We start from the raw sequence: 13,811 nt of genomic DNA on the forward strand, positions 1-13,811 counted from the left end.
TTAAATAGGAAGGGAATTCCAATTGGATTAGCAAAAGGTTTGGCCAAGAATTTTAAGTTAAAAAAGTGTTTTTCAACAAATTTACTCTCTGGTAATCGATTACCAGAGGATGTAATCGATTACCAGTGGCCAAAACTGATTTCCAACAGCTATTAAAATTTGAATTCAAAATTTGCACTGTGTAATCAATTACACATATATGGTAATCGATTACCAGCAGTTTCTGAACGTTTTAATTCAAATTCTAAAGAGTGTAATCGATTACATACTTATTGTAATCGATTACCAGAGGAGTTTTTCAGAAAACATTCTCAACAGTCACATCTTTTTATGTGGTTATTGAATGGCTATCATAGGCCTATATATGTGTGACTTGAGACACGATTTTGACAGAGTTTTTTCAGAACAAAAAGTGTTTATCCTCTCAGAGAGCAAATTCATTTTATCCTCTTAAGAATTCCTTGGCCAATTCAATTGCAATTCATTAAGGAATTATTTGAGCACTCAATCTGTAAAATCTATCTCTTTCTCGAGAGATTCATTCTTCTTCTTCTACTCATTCTCTAAGGGATTAAGAGACCGTGGGTCTCTTGTTGTAAAGGAATTCTAAACACAAAGGAAGTATTGTCCTTGTGTGTTTAGAACTTGTAAAAAGGAATTTACAAGATAGTGGAACTCTCAAGCGGGTTGCTTGGGGACTGGACGTAGGCACAAGGGTGTGGCTGAACCAGTATAAATCTGAGTTTGCACTTTCTCTTCCCTTAATCTCCTTTGTTCATTATTGCTTTACATTCATATTCAAATTGTTTTATTTGAATTAATATTTAAGAAGTTCTTTGTTAAGGGAATCTATAACTTGAAAAGAAAGTGAAATAAATTTTTAATTGGGGAAATAGTTTGGAATATCTTAATTCAACCCCCCCTTCTTAAGATATCTGAGGCCACTTGTCTAACACTTTTTGTGGGAGCAAGATATACATACATACATATATGTGTTTGTGTGTGTGTTTATTTAAGTGTTTGTACGTTGTTTGATGAATGTATATCACAAAAAATTTACTTTCCTTTTCATAATCAAATTAATGGAGATTTCATTTAAAAATTGAAATTATGCGTTTTAGAGTTAGCGATAGCGACGAGGTGTGTCGTTAGAGTGTGCATGCATATGTACGGGTATGTGTTGTATATTATTTAAATAATTTTTTAGCTTTTAGAAAATATATGTTTTTTCTTTTAAAAAAAACTATTTATCTCTATTAAATTTTCTTATTTCAATGTCTTACATGAAATCCAACTAATTTACCTCTTTATTTAAATCTTAATTGATAATATTGCAAACTTTTACCTTGTGTTTATTTTCCTTATGAATGAAAGAGGTGTAAAAAAATGTGAAAATCAATGAAAGGTTACATCCCATATTTATTTGTTACAAACAAAAGTAAGTTGAGAGTTCAAAAATGGTGAGTCCCTCATGCAAGCAAACGCATCTCAAAATGAGAAGAGAAAGGATGAAAAAATATAATACAAAGTGTTTAGGTACCCTTATTTTTTTTAATTGACCAAAAATAACATTTTAATGCATGATCTCATGGGACTTCAGTCAATTCCTAATCATCACTTATGCATATAATCGATTATGCATCATGCAATCAAGCATGATCGATTATATGCCTTTAGTTTATAAATTTATTTTTCTTTTATTCTTTTTCATTCTTCACATTTTTATTCCTTTTCTTTTGTATATTATAATATTTTCATTTTAATTCTTGTTATTTAGGCAATATATATCAAATTTATTTTTTAACTATTTGAAACATTTACGCGTGTGCGTGTGTGCGTGCCTTTTCTTTTGTATATTATAATATTTTCATTTTAATTCTTGTTATTTAGGCAATATATATCAAATTTATTTTTTTAACTATTTGAAACATTTACGCGTGTGCGTGTGTTTAGGGTTTAGTGTGTGTGTTCAATGGTTGCAACTAATTTATCTCTTTATTTCAATCTTAATTTATAAAATTGTAAAATTTTAATACAGTCTTTCACATATTAAAATATTTTGATTTTAATTATTGTTATTTAGGTAATATTTGAAAGTTATTTTTAAACATTTATTAATCACATCATCACTTAATAGAAAAATCTTCGTATCAAAGACTAAATTGGAATAATAAATAATAATAATAATAATAATAATATAATAGCATGTTATTGGTTCAAGTGAAATTTAGATTTTTTGAGTATGATATCAGATTTGAGAGAGAAAAAAATATAATTGTGGTTCTACTAAAACAAAAAAAAGTTAATAAAGTTATATGACATAGATCAAAGTTATAATTAAAAATATATTATATAATCTCTAGAAGACTGAAAACATATTTAAATATGTATTTTTTCTAACTAAATTTACGTGGAATATAATTAAATTCCAAAAGAAATATTAATTGTGCATATATATTCCCCTGCAAAACCCTAATTTACACCACGGAATTGTGCATAACTGCATATACATATTTACGGCTCACGTGATTTTGAAATTAAAATAATAGGAAAGTTTTTTTTAATATATACGATCGACTTACTGTTTTATTTTGAAAAATTTAAGTGATTGTCATATATGACTTATTTTTTTATTATAGAAAGAGTTAGTCATATATTGCATATACGACTTATATAGGTCTTATTTTTAAAAATAATAATAAGTAAATCATACTCAGCATGTGTGAGTGTGACTCTAATTGTGGAAGAATTTGATCATTTCTGTTTTAAATGCACACGGTAGTTAAAAAGCCAATTTTTTTAGGATTTGGATTCTTTCTCCTTTCTTCTTTCCTCTTATTTTTCATTTTTACGCTTTTTTTAACTCCTCCCCCTATGAATATGTGTCTAAACATGTCATACGTGCTTGGTCTCACACGTTGGTCTTTCCTTTGTACAAAACAAATAAATAGCATCCTTGGTTTTCTGAGTTAGTTTAAAATAGATGTCACTCGTTTCCTTACTTTTTTTGTTTAGACAACACTCATTTTGTTTCTGAAGAAAATAGATAAATATTGTACTTTCCTGTGATATTTTTGTTTATACTAGAAAATACATTTGCTATAATATCCTCAAAACAAATAAATTAAAATTATGGAACAAATAAATTAATAAATATAAATATGATATACACTGAAAATGTAAAATAATTTTAAAAGTCAATAAACTTAATATACATGGTGGATTGTGGTTGAATGTTTTTATACTATCACTATATAACCCCTTTTTTTTTTTCTCTCTCTCTCTCTCTATATATATATATAAAGAGAGAAGTGTGAGAGAGAGAGAGGTGAAATCAAATTATATTGACATAACTTTGATAATCATTACATCATTCTATAACTTTCAATTAAATAATATTTTTTTAAAACTCACTGTTGAATTGAAAGTTCATTTCACATAAATCACATACATACAATTTTATATTAATCCATAATCATTTGATGCATCGTTCATATAGATTAAAATCGACGAAATATAAGTATTTCAAAATATACTAAAATATTAATCATTTGATTACCTTCTTGTTATCATTTAATTTTGACACAAACAATCTTGGTAATATGTAGATATTTTGATCAATAAAAATCACATTCTATCTTAAGTTATAAAAATGGTGTAATATTTGTCAAAGTTACACCGGTGTAATTTGATCTCTTCTCATATGCGTGTGTGTGTGTGTGTGTGTGTGTGTGTGATTTATTAGGCTTCCACTCTCCCCACGTACACTTTCATATGAGTAGTCTTATCTCATGAAGTAATGAACCTCTCTCCTTCACTCTCATATGCATTTTGATAAGTTCCAGCAAAAGTTCAATTACTTCAAGTATTTTTTGCAATGGGTGATAGGCCCAATGACTAAAGCAAGACTGAAAAGAATCCAGAAGACTTCCCCAATCTTAGTGATACAAGTGCTCAAACCCATAATTGTCTCATTTCTACAACTTGAAGATCAAGTCAACAAACTTAAAGACAACAATTTGAAGAGCACAATGAGCTCAAGAGTTTATACCCAAGATGCGATTGTTTGGTGAAGTTTATTTGGATGGATCACATAGCTTTTGAGTTGAAAAACCAATTAAGGTCCATTTTTTTATTTTCTTTTGTATTTTCATATTTTATTTTCATGTATTAAATTCAGATGACTATTGACATCTTTTAGGTAAGTTTTTATGTTTTTTACGCTTCCCAAGTTATTATAGTGGTTAGTGGGGTTTTATTTCTAATGGAAAATTAATGTAAGTGAAAATTTAATTTTTAAAGGAAATTATTTCCTAGTGTGGGATATTTAGATGGAAGCCTAGGCATTGAGGAAACTTTGTAAGTTTGAGATAAAATAAATCTGAATGAAAGTTTGAGTTTTATCCCTTTTGTAAGAGCTTTCCTTGGTTCTTGGACAAAAAATTGGATATGATCTTATCAAGATAACTTGTGGCAATCAAACCTATGATTTATCACTCACCTATTTCTTGGTTGTGGCATCAATATCCTTCCCCTAAAAGAAAACTAAATCAATTTCTAAATTTGAATTCTTCAAGGCAATCAATCTCGTTTCTGTGTTTGTATCATTTGGCATCAAAGCTTCGACTCCTTGAAGTTCAAGTTTGAGTTTTTTCGTTGTTTCAATCCTTCTTTTAAATTGTCTAGTTCTTGTTCTTCAATTTCCATTCATCTTGTTTTCTTCTCCATTCTATTCTATTCTATTTCTTTTTATCTTGTTTCATTTCCTTTTTGTGATTCCTTGTTTTTGTCTTGTGTCTTTGCACTTCTCTCCACCATCATTGTGTTCAACATCATATTTTTAGCTAATTTTGAGTTCTTTCCAAAAAAAATGAAATTCATACCAAAAAAAAGTTACTTGAATCATTATTCTAATTGAAAAAGAAGAAGAAAAGTTGTGAAAAAAAAATCTCAAAGGATTCAAGAGTGACACAACAACATATTACACTACTCAATTTCTAAAGAAAAAAGGAAAATCAAAGATTTTTGTGACATGGAAGGACTCTATGCTTTGTTTGTGAAATATGATCTTGCAATGTCTTTGTTCATTATCTTGTATTTGTTCTTATCTTTGGTACACCTATCCATATCCATCTTGTTCTTGTCATATTTCTTGTTTAGCTCTTTGATTATCTAAATCCTAAGTCACTTGATTGTTCCCTTGTTTTCTTAAAAAGGAATCATTGATAAGGTTCTTTCTCAAACTAGATGCTTGATTCTAGGGAATGCGTGTTCTTTGATCATTTGATGATGGAAGCTACACTAATGTGACTAGCACAATGTTGGTTTCAAAATTGAATTTAGAGACTAAACTACACCCACGACCTTATAAACTTCAATGGCTTAGTGAAGATGGTGAGATAATTGTGAATAAGCAAGTTGATGTGGATTTTTCCATTGGAAAATATGAAGATGTTGTGTTGTGTGATGTGGCCCCGATAGAAGCATGTCACTTATTGTTGGGTAAACCATGATAAATTGAAATAAATGTGAAGCATCATGGAAAAACTAATAAGATTTATTTTGTACATGAAGATCATAAGATCAAACTTGCATCATTATCACAGAAGCAAGTGAGGATCAAATTAAGTTGAGAAATAAAATAAAGCAAGAGATAAAAGAAATATGAGAAAAAGAGACAAGAGAAGAAGAGTTGAAATAAAATGAGTTCAGATAAAAAGAAAAAGAGATGAGAGAAAAGGAAATAATTGCAAAAGGGAATGAAGAAGAATGAGAAAAAGATAAAGAGAATATGATTGCTTTTATTTTTATTCTAACCCATTGTTTGATTGTCATGATCATCTTGTGAAAGGATTTGAATAATTGTTTCTAAAGGAGGAAAGTAAAGCATTAAATGAATATCAACTTGAGTTTTCAAAGACACTTGATGTTGCAACCAAGGGACATTGTCCTTTCCAAGTGGTTAAAAAGATCAATGATACTGCTTATAAAGTTGAGTTTCATGGTGGGTATCAAGTCAATGTCATTTTTATTGTTGTTGACTTCAGTTTATTTGATGTAGATGATGAACTTGATTCAAGGACAAATCTTTTCAAAGAAGGAGGGAATGGTATGATCCAACAAAGGTACAATTACTTCAAGTATATCTTTTGTAATAGATGAAAGGCACAATGACTAAAGCAAGACCGAAAAGAATCAAGACGACTTTTCAAAGCTTAGTGATGAAAGTGCTCAAACCAAGAATTGTCTTATTTCTATAACTTGAAGATAAATTCAACAAACTTAAGACAATAATTTGAAGAGCACGATGAGTCCAAGAGATGATACTCAAGATGCGATTGTTGTCTAGAGATTATTTGGATAGATCATATAATTTTTGGGCTAAAGAACCAATTAAGGCTCATTTTCTATTTTCCTTTGAATCTTCGTATTTTTCATGTATTAAGTTTAGATAACTCTAGACATCTTTTGGGTCAGTTTTTATGTTTTTTAGGCTTCCCAAGTTATTATAGTGGTCAGTGGGATTTAATTTCTATTGGAAAATTAATGTAAGTGAGAATTAAATTTTTAGTGAAAATTAATTCCTAATTGGATGTTTAGATGGAAGTTTAGGCTATAAATAGAGGAAACTTTGTAACTTTAAGGTAAAATGATATCTAAATGAAAGTTTGAGTTTTTTCACTTTTATGAAAACCATTGGTTCTCGAGCAAAGAACTCAATCTGATCTTATCAAGGTAACTTGTGGTGATCAAACATATGACTAATCATTTACCATCTCACATATTTCTTGGGTGTGGCGTTAATATCCTTCCTCTAAAAGAAAATTAAATCAATTTTTAAATCTGAATTCTTCAAGACGATTAGTCCTATTTTAGTATTCATATCACATTTGGTACATCCTCTTATGCTTTTAAATTTAAATAACAATTGATTGAATGGTATAATGATATTTAATTGAATATGAGAAACTAATTTCAAATATATATATATATATATATATATATATATATATATATATATATATATATATATATATAATATCTTAAAAAATATGCTCGTAACATAATTAATGTATTTGGAAAGATAATTTGATAGTTTATATTATGAGTCAACTAGCTTATTTGACAAATTAAACATAAGCTAGTATAGGTGTTTTTGATTAATATTTTTAAGTTACCAATATAAAAGTTTTATTTATTTTATTCTTACACCTGTTTGTAAGAAGTTTCCCTAGTTGTTCACTATAATGAATCTCTTTTAGAGGATTTAAAGGCACTGAACCAACTATGCTTTTTGTGTATAAGAGAGTCAAGATTTGAATCTTAATTACTACTTATTATTTAAGGGATCTGAGTTCATCATTACTCAAGCCAACCCCTTGTTACTCCCTTTGTCCTATTATAATTGTCATGTATGCGAAAAAACTTGTCCCAAAACAATTGTCATTTTAACTTTTCAATGCAACACTAATTATCTTTTTTCACTTATATATCTTATAATATTAGTGATGGATAACAAAATCTATAAATGAATTAATGATTATATAAGGCTAATTTTTTAAATTATTATTCTATTTCCTCTATTTATTATTTTTTATTGGTTTGTGTAAAACAACCAAGGACACTAATTATTTTGGGATGGAGAGAGTAGTATATAAAAGCTTTAGTTTGATAAGTTAGCAGAAGTAATGTATAACCTATATGGTAGAGGTACACATATTTTTTTTTCATTTTTATCTTGGTTACTTTTAAAAAAATGACAACTTTTTTACTATCTCCTAATTAGCACCCTTATTTTCAAAAAATTATATGTACTAAGAATATTATTAGTGATGCTATTTTTTTTAATCACCGTATTCAATGACGTATTCAATGACAAATTTAGAAATTTTTTTAGTGGGGGACAAGAAGTAGCTTAATGCCGCCAAGTTTTGTGGGACTATTTTGTCATTAAATTGTAATGTTCAAGTACGAGTTTGACATTAAGATGTATTTTTTAGGACTAATTTGACATTAGGTTGTATGACAAGATGTAATTGTTGCATTTTTTACACGTTTAGGAACTAAATTAGAATTTTCTTTCTTTCGAAGACTAAAATTCACTACTAAAAAAGGCGCTTTTTACGTCGCTACTTCTAAGACGGTTGTCAAGGACCGTCTTAGAAAGTGCAGCGGTGGCATAATTGTAATTAAGAGCAACACAACAACGTCATTTCTGCATACCCATCACCGTAGCCCCATGATATGGCAAATTTGTAATTATGTAATTACCATACAAAGACGGTCTTGTCCCTATAACCATCTTTGTATCGTTTGTGGATGCACGTGGAGGACACGTGATTGTTGTTTCGTGTTCTTTGGCGCCTACGTAAGTCATCAAAACACCTTTCACTACTCCCATTCACTACGCGTCATACCTAGCATTTGTTCTCTTATGCCCTATGTTCTGCTTTCGCCTTGTTTGTCGTGCTGCGTGCTTCGAGGTTTCATTTCGTGGGTGGTTTGCTTTCATGTTTGTCCATTCTTTCGTCTTGTGCCATCTATAGTGCCCTTCGACAACACTGAGCCCCAATTTAGGTAAGTTTTATTGGAGAGTCTGCATTTGGTTCATATGTTCATGTTCTTTTGTAATGCTTATATTCCTTTATTGATACATTCGTGTTTCGTCTCTGGTCAGGGCCCTTATGTCTCAGCAGTGGTTTTGGGTGTTGTACTACTCCGTAATAGATTCCGGTGAAGCTGAGCCCTATTATAGGTAATGTTTAAAACAATGTAGTTTATAATTTTTTCTTTCCCACTTGAAAGCTTTTTGTTGTTGTCTTCTATTATTTGCTTGTTTCTTTGATTTTTCTTAGATAACAAAATTTTGTCACTTAGCTGTAGTTTCAAAAAACATAAATCTAACAGATGTGACATTGTAAACTTTAATCATTGAAGGTGGAAATTGCATGTATTGTCCTAGGAGGAAGTTGTAAGTTTCAAAAATAAGCCCTTAAAATCACAAATACACTTTTAATTTGTAGGTAAGAAGATAAAATTATTAGATGTATACTTGTACTTAGGTCGTAGGTTCTACTAGATGTATACTTGTACCCAGGTCCTGTTGTCCAAGAAAAGTAATGTAGCAATAACACCCATTTACGTAGTTAGTGAGCCACGTATAAATGAGGTTTGTATGTGTGCCAATCTATAAATAAGGTTTGTACCATTAAAGGCAATAAGAGGAATGCTTACTTGAGTACCACAATAGAAACTAGGCTTCACAGAGGGTACATATGGTTGGATAGATGGCTTTTGAAGAGGAACAATCATTCATGATCTCATAAAACGTTGAGTATTGACTAGTATTGCAGAGAATGAAATTTGGCAAAAAATCACATAGCATCTTAGACCAAATCTAGCATACATGAAGAAATAGATCAATGAAATTGCAGGAAACAGATGAAGTCAAGAAATTATTCATACCATTCAGGGTGTTTTCAAACTTTGAATATGAGGGAGACATCTAAATTAAAGTACATGTTTAGAGTTCAAAGGGACAAACCTATGAGGCCAGTCAACTAGAAAATGATACAAGGGAAATGTTGTCTTGCATCTCATTCAACATGAGACTAAGAAATTCCACACAAAGATCTGTACATAGTAATTAATGTGAATGTTTTAAGACATCCAACAACTTCTGTAATTCCTGAAATAAGAAGATCAACACAACATGTAAAAAATATGAAGGAGGAAATGAAACCTACAACAATAAACCTCAAAGCATTGATTATTATTGTTTATTTAGCTGCTAGTAATCATTGTGTTTTGGACTGAGTTTTTTAATCTTGCTTACTCAAAAACCTTAAGCTTGAACTCATTAGAAAAAATCTATATACTAGTGGTGGATGCGTTGGGTTTGCTTCTGCTGGTATGACCCTAGCTTGTCTGATAAAAAATGAACCATTAGTTTACACATTATGAGAATACATTAATATACCATACATCATATTATTAAAGAGTGTCCTACAATACCTTAATAGTGACAAGTTCAAGCCTTTCACCCACAATGGGTTAGTACCCTCCACAACATCTTTCAAAAAAAAAAATTCTTCCACAATCTCCAATATTGTTTTGACTAGCAGATGATAATATCAATGATTTCAGACTTAATTAGGAGTTTTATTAGGGTAAGCCAAACTACATTTCTCAACCATGATTTGCTTTTTAGGGATTCGATTGATATGGCTACTACGTGTTTTTACAATTAATGTTCAATCTTACTAGGATGCACAACACATTCAAATTGGTAAGGATTAAGGAATAAGGATATATAATACACTTATAAAATTGTTGTTGTTGGAGATATCAATTTGTTCTTTCTTTGTGACTTAATTTTTGTTGGACAATTAATTGATAACACTTGCTATGTGCATTTTTCTCCAGTTGGTTGTCTTATAAGATCAATAGTATAAGGGAAGGTGACCATGAGAGGGCATAAAGTGGGCAAATTGTTCATTCCGCTAAATTTACACTTTCTGGTCTTTTGTTTTGTAGCTTGTAATGATATGTAGCATATCAAAATGAGGCCTGGGATAAACGATTAGGTCATTGAAATTCAATGTTTTGTCGTCTAATTTTGGGAAACGTGGATTTGGCTATTTTGCATAGAAAAGCTCTTTTTTTATTTCTTATAATGCATAACAATTATACTTATACAAGAGACCGACATAATTATAGATTTGACAATATGCTTAATTAACCTATTCATGATAGCACTATCCTGAGGCAAAATATTTAAATAAAAAGGAGTAAAGATAGTTCTGACCAAAGCAAAACCCTAATTGAATTGGTATAAAAACATCAATCACCTAGCCCTGAACAATTCAGATTAGTGATGTAGAGAGATAAAAGAAAATAGCAGATATACATGAAAGTTGCTTCTTTGCATGTTTGTCAGGTATTTGATGTGTTTCAGGTACAGCTATGTAGAGAGAAACAAGCAATCTAGCTAGCACACATAGCTAGCACACACCAAAGCCTATTGTATCCCCTCCCCACAAAGGTTCTCTATCTGGTTAGTAGTTGTTGAACCATAAATGCCTATTATAGCTAGCATTGCAAACTTAGAAAGTAAATTTAAATTCATAAAATAATCAACAAAACAAATAATAAGTTAGCATTACCATGTTTGCTTTTCAGTTATTTTTGAATCATGATAAACTTGATATGATGAGGACATGCTTTCATTCTCAGTATCATATACGATAAGTCTTTAATACTATGTCTTATATCAGCTCTCCTAAAAGCACAATATATTCAATGAGGGATCATGAATGATTTTATATCTAACTGGAGATAAAGGGGGAAGTCAGTAGTTTTAGTCCAAAACAAATTTGGGTAGGATTAAAGATGTTGGAAATAACAAGATAAAGGGAGCTTTGACTTCTGGATTACGAGACACATAGCAGAAAAATTGACATTCTCTTTTTAGGGCAGTTCGTTGGATTGCACCCCATGTGTCACTATTCTTCAGTTGTGGTTTCATTGTTTTCCCTTGTCCCTCCAAGATAGCCCTCCATATAGCTTCCAGTGTGTCATCACCATCTGAATCCAGCAAGAAATAATCATTCGTGCAACTTTCAAGTGAAGGGTGGATCATGAATTTGTCATAGGTCAAACCAGACTCTTCAATCAGCTGTTGTTGCTCTAGCTGTTCTTGAACCACCTCTTCTTGTTGTAGTTCTTGTTGTTGTTGTTGTTGTTGTTGTAGTTGTTCTTCTTATTCTTCAACCTCCTTTTCTTCTTCCTTAGGTGCATTGGTTTGGTTCTCTGACTCAGTTGGGTGGTTGGCAGTGTCTAAAATGATGGTGGTTGTGTGCTTAGGATCAGAGGTTGGTGGTGAGTCAGAGAAGGTTTTGGGGTGGAAGTCGAAGGAAGCTGCAATGGTGATGATGATGAAGTTGAAAATGATGTAGAGGAATGAGAGTCTTAGCCAGCTTGTAACTGAGACACAAAACTGAGGAAGAGTTGAGAGAAGACGATGGAATGTATATGGGACTATTGTCACTTTCAACAAAACAAGAGTGGAGATAACCCCCATGGACATTAGCACAAGCTTTGCAATCCACATGGATGTTTCAAATCTGTTTGATTTGAGAGAAGATGGGTTTTGAAAAAGATCCATCACTGGCATGTTGCAGCAGTAGCACTACTAATAACAACGCTTGACAACAACACCCAGATTTCAAAACAAAGAAGAAAAAAAGGACTTTTTTCTGCTTGGAAAAAATGAGAAGAATAAGACCCATAAACTAAAACTTCGAGGGGAGGAATTTAGCAAATTAACAACTAGGACATAAACATGAACAAGTAGCAGTTCTTTAGAAGAATAAGAAGAGAAAGGAGGTTTTTAGAAACTGAAAATTCAGTCTGAAAATTAAATTCTGAAAGCTTTTCGTCAGGAAGATAATAAAGTAGGAGATGCAAAAGAACCAAGATTTGTGGTGAATTACTGTGGATCCATGAAGATCATGAAACATAAGGAAAAAGGAACAAAAAACAAAGGAGCTCCAAAACTGAACACAATGTATTGAGGCCTGGCTGGCAAGAACTTTAGTCCTCTTTCTGGTTTCCATAGTACTATAAAGAAAGAAAGAAAGAAGACTTTTTTTAAAGAAAGAGAGCTTTCAAATTTTAGTATTTCAGGTGCTGTAGTTAGCAGCAGAGCCAACAAAAATTCCATTAGTACTTAATGGGTAGGCATGCTGGTTTGGTTATAGAGTAGAGGACCACATGATGAGTCAAGAGGGGATTCAAATGAAGATCTATGAGGCTTTCTTATATTACTGTTCTAATCAGTGACAATGTTTGATGAATTCTCCACCGTCAGATGCTTGAAAATAGTTAAAAAGGGTTATGGGGAGATAATAAATTTTGCACTCTCATCTTCATTCCATTACTATAAATTACCCGCGATAGAGATAGAGACATAGAGATTTATATTTTTTAAGGAATAAATTGTTTTGGATATATTTTCAGATTTGAAAAGTGAAGCAAAAGTAAATTGTTGGGTTTGGGTGGAAATCATACTATTAGTTAATTAACTATAATTACCTTAGTTGTTAGCATGGTTTAGTTTTTCCTTTTAAGAAATCTAACCAATCTTTGAAGGTAATTTAAGTTATCTGAATCAAAGTAGCTGCTTTGCGCGGCGGTGGCCACAATTTGCGGAGGTGTCATGATACCAACTTTTGGCACCGCTAAGCTAAAGCTGCTAAACTAACTATAAGGATACATGCATGAAAAACTACTAAGAGTGTCATACCACTACCTATTTATGATTTATGCATTTTGATCAATCACTACGGTGATGCATATAAGTTTATGAAAAAAAATTAATAATGCTTAACTATCTATCATAAGTTAGTTCAAATTATGGTGATTCCATATCATATAATAATTTTTGGTACATGCATTAATACTTATACACATAGAAGTATCATATCCGTGCCAATTTAGTGGTAGATTAATTCTAGATTTTTCTTGCATGGGTAATTCTATTCATGTGCTAATTGTTATTTTCAACATATTTTTTTGGCTAATCACATGGATGAAGTTAAGGACATTGTCGCCTCAGTCTTCATTCCACTGACATTCCTGCAAGTTGTATTCCTTTTTCTTAATAAGATGCATGAACAATGTTTATATAACTGCTTTAGTATGTCACCTAATTATAGTGTTTGGGATTAGTTGTAGGTACTTGTATTTCAGTGACAAAGGAAGTTAAGGCGATTTTGTGTGGTTCTTGGTTGACTAAAAATAACCTAATA

At 31.0% G+C, this 13,811-nt stretch overlaps 1 pseudogene; it reads right to left on the reverse strand.

Annotated features, from left to right (window-relative positions):
* Nucleotides 1–11,359: 11,359 nt before the first annotated feature.
* On the reverse strand, nt 11,360–12,191 carry LOC114385944 (annotated as a pseudogene).
* Between the last annotated feature and the right edge of the window lie 1,620 nt (nt 12,192–13,811).

This window comes from Glycine soja, chromosome 15 (genome assembly GCF_004193775.1).
Source record: "Glycine soja cultivar W05 chromosome 15, ASM419377v2, whole genome shotgun sequence".
In the NCBI taxonomy this organism is placed as follows: domain Eukaryota; kingdom Viridiplantae; phylum Streptophyta; class Magnoliopsida; order Fabales; family Fabaceae; genus Glycine; species Glycine soja.